Consider the following 8,445-nt stretch of genomic DNA (forward strand, 5'->3'; position numbering starts at 1 on the left):
TGCTCATAGACATCGATTTTTTAGGCGATGTCTATGAGCGCCTTTTTTTCGTTAATAGACACCAATTTTAACATCGGTTTTTTAAAATCCGATGTCTATGAACCAAAATAAAATAATATAACTTTTTCACCAATACTTAGACAAAATTTGCAACACTTCACTCTTCCCTCCAAACCTAAACCTATATCGTGCCATCCACCGTATACCGTCGCAACGCCGCCACCACTTTCCTCCTCGCCACTGGCTATCTCTCTCAGCCTCATCTCCCTCTTCGCCTTCCTAGATCGACGCTCCTTCCTCTCCCGATCAGGATCAACACACGACACCCTTGCTTCTCCGTCCAACCACACCGCATTTCCTCCAACTCCTCCCTTTGGGTGAGAAGAGGAGCCCTTTTTCGCATTCCAGTGTCGACGCTACCGTCGCTCTGATAGGGTTTTTTTCGATACGAGGAAACCTTCCTAACTATTGCTACTTTACATTTCATTTCCATTTTCCAGGTATTAATCCATCTCATGCGTATTCCGATCCATTCTCCCTTATTTTACCTCTTTTGTTTTGGCGTTTAGGATTTAAGGTTTTAGCGAAATGTCGGATGACGAAGCGAGGGAGGAGAAGGAGTTGGATCTCACTTTCCCAGACGTTGTTACCAAGTACAAGACCGCGGCAGAGATTGTTAACAATAATGTTCCCCAACCTTTCTTTGCCTTTCTTCGTTTAGTGAAGACGTTACTCGTTAGAGATTTAATCTATTATCATGTGCAGAGGCCCTTCAATTGGTGGCATCTCAGTGCAAGCCCAAAGCTAAGGTTGTTGATCTATTCGAGAAAGGCGACTCCTTCATCAGAGAGTATGCATGCTTTCTAGTCTAGTACAGTGTTTTTGGTATCTCAGTGCATGCTCTCGCCTCTCTCTCTCTCTCTCTCTCTCTCTCTCTCTCTCTCTCTCTCTCTCTCTCTCTCTGTTCCCATTTTTGTGCGATCCTTTGCAGGTTAAGCTCATTTCCTGTCTCCTTTGATCGGTCGTCAACCTCCGACAGGTTCGATCTCGCGCCTGCTTCTTCGCTCCGAGGTTTGGACAGATCTTTCCCCCTTATCTGCAGTACGAATTGTATCTTTCTACATGGGTTGTAGGGATTTCAACTCAGGGGTTTGCAATAGCACAAATGTTGTTCCTTTCGAGTAGGATGGGAAGGCGGGCATGCTCCCGCGTGGGGATGCTAGATCTGAGTGAATGTGAGCTTAAAAGTTCATATTTTAGAGGGTTCTGTGGGTTTTGGATTTTACTGTCTGTTGTTCTTAGGTGGATCTGAACGCGCGCTTTTTAGTTATATAGTCACTTGACCTGGACGAAATTTTATGGAGGTGAAGTTGGACAATTACGCAGGGTGGTTGTGGAAATTATTGTTTTGTACTTGGATTTTATAGCCCGTCTTCCCTCAGATTGAACTGCTTCTGGATGATCTGGTTTGCTAGGAATAATTTGAAAAAAATATCTTGTTTTAATGAAATGACTGCCAGTTATTGTGATAATAATTGCATGTTTATAGCATTTTTTTGTATCTTAGAAGATCTTTATCTATTTTTTTATCGTCAAACAAAAATAAACTTGTGCCATAGAGATGTCTACTAATGGATACCCTATGAACTTTCGTTTTTGTCAGTGACCGCGTTAATAGACTTGATCACAAAGTTTGATGTGTAATCCTTGATTTGGAGAATTGACTTATTTATGGACAAATTTATAATTACACTAATTTTGTTAGATTCCAGTCTTGGCTGCAGTATTTTCTACTTTTACTTTTCTGGTCACCAGGACTTTCCTTATTTTAGTAAAAAGTTGATGATTCATGTAGTCTGTTACTCTCTATGCTGTGACATTATTGTGTAGTTATTTTTTTATCTTCATAAATTTGTTTGATCCCTCTAATTTAAGTGGTTATTTCTCTTTATTTCAAGCCATATGGATAGATCTGTGGGGACCCTTGGCACTCTATCATGCTTGTATTCTGTTATTTCAAGCTAAGCTTGGCAATGACGAGAATGTACTGGAAGAAAATGACATTGTTAAAATGTACATGTTGATTATCTAGATTGTTTTGTGAATCTCTACGATTTAATTCTTCTGAGGTTTTTTGGCAATATCTTCTCTGTGTTGCAGTGACACGGGGTGTCATATTGATGGGTTTATTACTGTGGTGGCACACACTCATGTTATACAGGAAGGACCAGTGACTGGTAGAGCAGCAGATGTGATTACTGCTGCCAATACAGCAGCAGAAGTTGCCTTGCGCCTTGTGAGGCCAGGAAAAAAGGTGCCTTTATATTTGATAATGATGAAATTGTTAATAATCTTTCCTAACTATGTAGAGGGATTTTGAATTTAGTTTCTAATATATGCATTGTGAAGACGTTACAAGACTGCTCATTGTTCTAAGTCAACACTTCAAGCCACATTGATGTTAATTCCAACTTCAATATTACCATCATCTGGTGCGTATTTGACCAACTCAGTGTTGTGTCTTGCTCATGGTGACTAACGTTCAACCAATTTGCAATTTATGAAAATTAACTTTTACAAGCAATTGGTGTGTTAACTCTTGAAGGCAGTCGGAATAGCAAGGGAAATTGGGAATTTTATGTTCATTTATGTCATCCTACACTTTCTGTTTTATATTTTCTCACGCTAACTGTAATTTTTTTGTTTAGAGAATGTGATAAATTCCCTGTCTCATGGATGAATGACATACGACATCTTCTTTAAGATCTTTATCATTTTAATGGTTCTTAAATTTTATTTTATGATTTATTTATTTAAGTTCTTATTTGCTTATCAAAGAATCTAATGGATAAAAGGTTCATTTAGTGAACATTGATTTTTAAGCGATCCATCTAAAATAATTAGCACAATCAATTTTCATGTCAACATTTACCTTGTTTCTATGCCATTAAGTTTGATACTTAGAAGCTGCAAATTGATGGCTGGGGTTTTCCTGGTTTAATCTTAGTTTTAGAACCGGAAAATTGATTGTTAGTGAAATCACCTAAGAAATATTTCTTTCAGTTGTAACTGGCTGTAGTACAATTTGAACAAGACCTCTTAATACAACTGAATTAAATCATTTTCATCAAGAAATATAACAAAAGCAAATCAACCTTCATACATGTGGGTTGCTTCAATTTGAACCAAATAATTAAAATCATTCATTAAAGTTGTTCTTTTGAACACTGAATTAAACTATAGATATAGTGTGGTAATTTTCAAACTGAACAATGCAAAATATTCTGTTGAAAATGTACAGAACATGTTTTATTTTTATGTGTTTTCTGTATGAATTGATAATGTACACATGTACTTGTTGGGAATTCCTAAAGGACATGATAGCTTGGACTTTAATAATTGATGGAATGACCTCTTGGATTTGACCCAGTATCTTTCATAAGTTTTTTTGGCTTCTTTTCTTACCCTTGTTGAAACATGTATGTATTTTGATGTGGCAATACAATTCCCATGGGTTATATACATGAAGGGCCTTGAAAATGTATAATGCAGAGGCGGGAAGGAAAAGGAAAAAACAACCAACATGGGTAGTTGTCAAGGTATGCCCTTTTGATTAGCAACTGTTTCACTATCCTTGAAGGAGTTATTCCAATATTTCTTTTCTAACATAGGCTCCTCAACAACCAGATGCGAAGCAATGTGGTTTTTATATCATGCGATATATGAAAGATATAATTGAAAATTTTGGAGTTGACCACAAGGATTCACTTCCAGCAATGGTAATAATACAAACTCATATTTGATTTGATTGATTATGAACTTCTCTTAGATTTTCCCTCATTATATCAGATCTTGTTGCTGTTGATCTTTCATTTGATTTCCTCTAGTTCTACAAAGTTTATGTCTGGTTGAAAGAACAGTCTTGAATTTGTCGAGTTTGTTCTTAGAAATGATTTCATAAGCCTAGCTCGAATAGGATAAAGTTTGAAATTCGTGTTGACTAGTTAGCATTTTATGCCATGAGACCATGGAGAGATGTCTTGGGACTAACTATGTGCAACCATTATGCTTTAGAAAATGTCATTGTTTTATAGTGGAATGAGATGGTTATGCTGAGTACCCGTCATGGGAAATTCAAGATAACAAGCAGTATTTAATTATATTTTCGTATGTGATGCATTTTTTTCTTTTCTTTTATTATGTTTGTCTAGTGCTTGTTTGGAGGTGCTCAGAAAGGACCCCAGTTAAGAGAGTTGGATCGTGGAGCTGATATCATTATTGCTACACCAGGAGGTTTTAATGATATTCTGAATATGAAAAGATTGAACCTCCATCAAGTACTGATTAATTAAATTGTAACTATAAGAAAACTTTGTTGCAATAATTTCTGGTTTGGAATATATTAAGTTCCCAGGAATGATAGATATATCACTATATGATGTGGTTGAGATAAATGATGAATGTGTCTCTTTTTAAGCATTCAAATTAGTCATCTTGTTACCTGATGCTATTACTACTTTTTCAACTACGATTTTTGGTCTTGGTTTACTAATATATTATTTATGTGTTTTTACAGTTTACAAATCTCAAGTACTCCAGAGTTGAAATTGATGAAGTGTGATTCGAGTGGGTTGAATGCATGCTAGATTACATTTGAGTAAGAAAGGTATTTGATTTTTGAAAACTTTGGATGAAGCATGCATTTGCATGGAATGTAAATTGCGTATATTGTCCCATGTCAATTTCTTTCTGATGGTGATATTGTAGGACTTCTACAGCATGTATAATTCTTCTATTTTTGTTCTTTGCTGTAGTTAAGTAGATCAAATGATACTTTTGTTTGACAGATTAGAACAGTGGATGTTTTAACTCAGAAAAATAGGCATTTGAAGGTAAAATGCGGTGAGATTAGGGAAATGAAAGGCGCAAGAAGAATGGAGCAGTATAGCAAGTTGAACAGATTCTGATTCTCATAATTTAATGTAGCCTCAACTTGATTTTTGACTCACGATGTTCTACCTTGATGTGTTGTTAAAAGAATGTTCTACCTTGATTCTGATATCTATTAGCAGCTTTTGATGTAAAAAGAATGTGTGTGTATTTTATCGATACTGTTGTAAGAAGAATATTTATGTAATTTATGAATATTTGTGTATTTTATGGATCCTGTTGAATGAAGAATATTTGTGTAATCTGTGAATATTTGTGTATTTTTTTGGTTACTGTCGATTTTTCACTATTTCAGAAATCAAATTTGTGTTGTTAAAAAATACTGATATTACATCGGTTTTCCATCGCTGCAAAACCGGTGTCATTAACTAATATTACATCGGTCGGTTACCGCTGCCAAAACTGGTGTTATTAACATTTAATATTACATCGATTTTACACCGTTGATGAAACGGTGTCGTTAAGAGATACTACACCGGTTAATAACCAATTCGAACACCGGTGTTGTTAAGTGATACTATACCGGTTTTAACCCGATGTCTAAAATAGCAGACCTTTTACATCGCCTTCATAGACATCAGTCAAAAATGTAATAGACACCGGTGGAAAACCGATGTCTATGAGGGTTTTTGTTGTAGTGTTCATTAGCATAATGTATGTTTATTGCACCCTATTGCATTATAATATCATACTTCCATTATATTTTGTTCGGAGATCTACTCTTTGCTTGTTTTGATTGATAGGACGCTATTCGGAGCGAAAATGGAGCAAAAACGCACACAAGCGCTTGGGCCGTGTAGCCAACACGGCCGTGTGGCCATAGCATGTTCCGGCCATGCCAAACGGCAGATTTGAAGAAGGCCTTGGCCGTGCCGAATGACACGGTCGTGCCAATCATCCCATGGCCAAGCAACACACGGCCGTGCCAAATGGCATGGTCGTGCCAACGATCCAGAGGAGAGGAAGGTCACGACCGTGTGAATCCACACGGCCGTGCCAACGATCTAGAGGAGAGGAAGGTCACGACCTGTGAATCCACACGGCCGTGTGACCTTGGCAGAGTAGTATAAGGCCACAGCCGTGCAACCTCGCACGGCTGTGTGACTCAACCCGAGAAGAAGCCGTGTGAGGCCGTGTGGATTCCACACGGCCGTGCGACGAAGAACACGGGCCATGCCACGCCAAAATAGGGCTATGCTGAATTCTGGGCAGATTGCAGACCGTTCGTAATTTGGCCATAACTTTACGTTCCATTGGAGTTTTGGGATGTTATTTATACCAAAACGTATATGACTTCAAGATCTACAACTTTGCTTCAGATCCAACAGAGAGAAAGAGTTGTCTGCCCGTGCTAAATGGCACGGCCATGCCTCCCAACCGCGGGTTGAATTGGACCTCCGCCTAGACCGCAGACCGAACTTCGAACCGCCATAACTTTCGGCTCGGTTTGAACCAGGGCTCGATCCAAGTATCAGATTGAAGATAATTTCAAGGGATTCAACTTTAGTTCAGGGTGAATCCTGATAAAACCTGGTTTAATAGGTGAAAAACCTGGTTTATCGGATGCCTGCAATCCTAGTTTTTCTGGGCAGCGTGGAGGAGGTATAAAAGGCTCAAGAACCCTATTCTTTGATCATCTTTGGTTCGGGACTTCATCCCTCTCCTTGGGAAAGGGTTTTATCCTTCGGGGGAAACCCTAGAGATTCATCCACCACCGTCCCTTGATGTTCTGTCCATCTCCAGAGCAAGGAGACATCCCCAAGACATCGGAAATCTCGGCAAGCATCACTTCTTCCCTTCCTTCTCATGTCAAGGGTTGTAAGTATGTTCTTCTATATGTTTTGGGGTTGTTCTTCCCCCACAATGGAGTAGATCTTCTCTTCTAGGATTAGGAAGTATTTGTAATATGATGAGGATGTAGAACTATGTAGATTTGCCTTGTTTCTATTCAATGACCTGTTAATGCCTTGTTCGGGCTTGATGAGTTGCGTGTGTGCCATGTTTATATTTCTATGCTTTGATTGCTTGATGTGGAGGATTGTTGATCCCGTAAAGGGGATACCTTAGAGCACATTGACCAAGGTACCCTAGTGGTAGGGGTAACCCTTTCCGGACGTCTAAGACGTTCCCTGAAAAGGAGAAACAATCCCTTAGGAACTGCTGCTCTCGTAAAGAGAGTGCTCTAGATCATATACCTGAGGGGCCCTAGTGACAAGGGTAACCCGTTCACAGACGTCTAGGACATTCTCTTGAAAGGAGAGGCAAATCCTCCATAAGGAAGTAGGTTACCATACTAAACCTCTACCCTTATCCTTATTGTTATTTACTAGATGTGTATCCCAGTAATCTACCGAGACACCCTCGTGACAGGAGAGTTAACCGTTACAGGATTTCACAGGAATCATCTCTACGTGATACTGAAGGATACCGACCAATCTAACTTCCTACAAGAGCATGGACATAGAGGATAGAAACTAAGCAATTCATGTAGTATCTCCTAGTATTATAATGAAACCGAAATCCTAGAGTCCCTTTTCCGAAGCTCAATTCCCTCAAAGGTCAATCCTCTCTCTCCTCTTTCTTCTTCTCAACCTTCTCCTTCTCTCTTAAATCACTCTCATTAGTTTGCAAGCGCCAAAGCCAACTTTCGACCGTCTAGATAACTCACTTTGTGACATCTCTAGTGCTTAATCAACAGTCCCTATGGATTCGACAAATCTTACATATTACTGACGACGAAACCGTACACTTGTGGTTGCGTAACAGAGCCCAAGCTTGGTGTGGCCGGCCATATAAAATAAAAGGGATTTTGTTTTTAAAAATCTTTCCTTATGTGGAAGCCATGGATTTAAAAAAGAGTTTAAAATTTAAATCTTTCCTTTTATAGCTTTCTACAAAGGATTAAGAGAAATGTTTGTTATCTTTCCTTATTTATAGTTAAAAGGAAATTTTTAATTTTTGATAAAACTTTCCTTTTTTGTAACCATGTTCATGATTTAAAAGAGAGTTTTAAAAATTATAAATCTTTCCTTTTATAGCTTTCTACAAAAGATTTAAAGAAAGATTTGATATCTTTCCTTATTTGTAGATTTAAAAGTAAGATTTTAATTTTGAAAAAAAACTTTCCTTTCTGAAAATCATCCACATATTTTAATAAGAGATATTTTAATTTATAAAAGTTTCCTTTTATAACCAATCATGAAGGGAATTAAAAAAAGGAGAAATTTTTATTTTAAAAATTTTCGGAAGCAAATAAGGAAGTTTTAATTTTGTGTTCAAAATTTTCCTTATTTGGAGCTCTTGTAGGTGGCTAGCCATATCATGGGTTAAACTAAATTTTTAATTAAATTTTCCTTATTAACAAATGGCAAGGAATAAAAGGAAATTTTAATTATAATTAAATTTTCTTATTTACCATGACCAAGGATATAAAAGAGGGAGTTGGGGTGCCTTCATGAGACACAACTCTCTTCTATTTTCCTCTCCTCTCTTCCT

General features: G+C 37.7%; 1 long non-coding RNA gene across 1 annotated transcript; it reads left to right on the forward strand.

The window, feature by feature from the left end:
* The first annotated feature begins 468 nt into the window (after window positions 1-468).
* LOC122021952 lies at window positions 469-651 on the forward strand. Its single transcript, XR_006122719.1, has 2 exons — window positions 469-500; window positions 570-651. It is a non-coding gene; the product is annotated as an uncharacterized LOC122021952 (long non-coding RNA).
* Window positions 652-8,445: the final 7,794 nt, after the last annotated feature.

This window comes from Zingiber officinale, chromosome 9A (genome assembly GCF_018446385.1).
Source record: "Zingiber officinale cultivar Zhangliang chromosome 9A, Zo_v1.1, whole genome shotgun sequence".
NCBI lineage: Eukaryota > Viridiplantae > Streptophyta > Magnoliopsida > Zingiberales > Zingiberaceae > Zingiber > Zingiber officinale.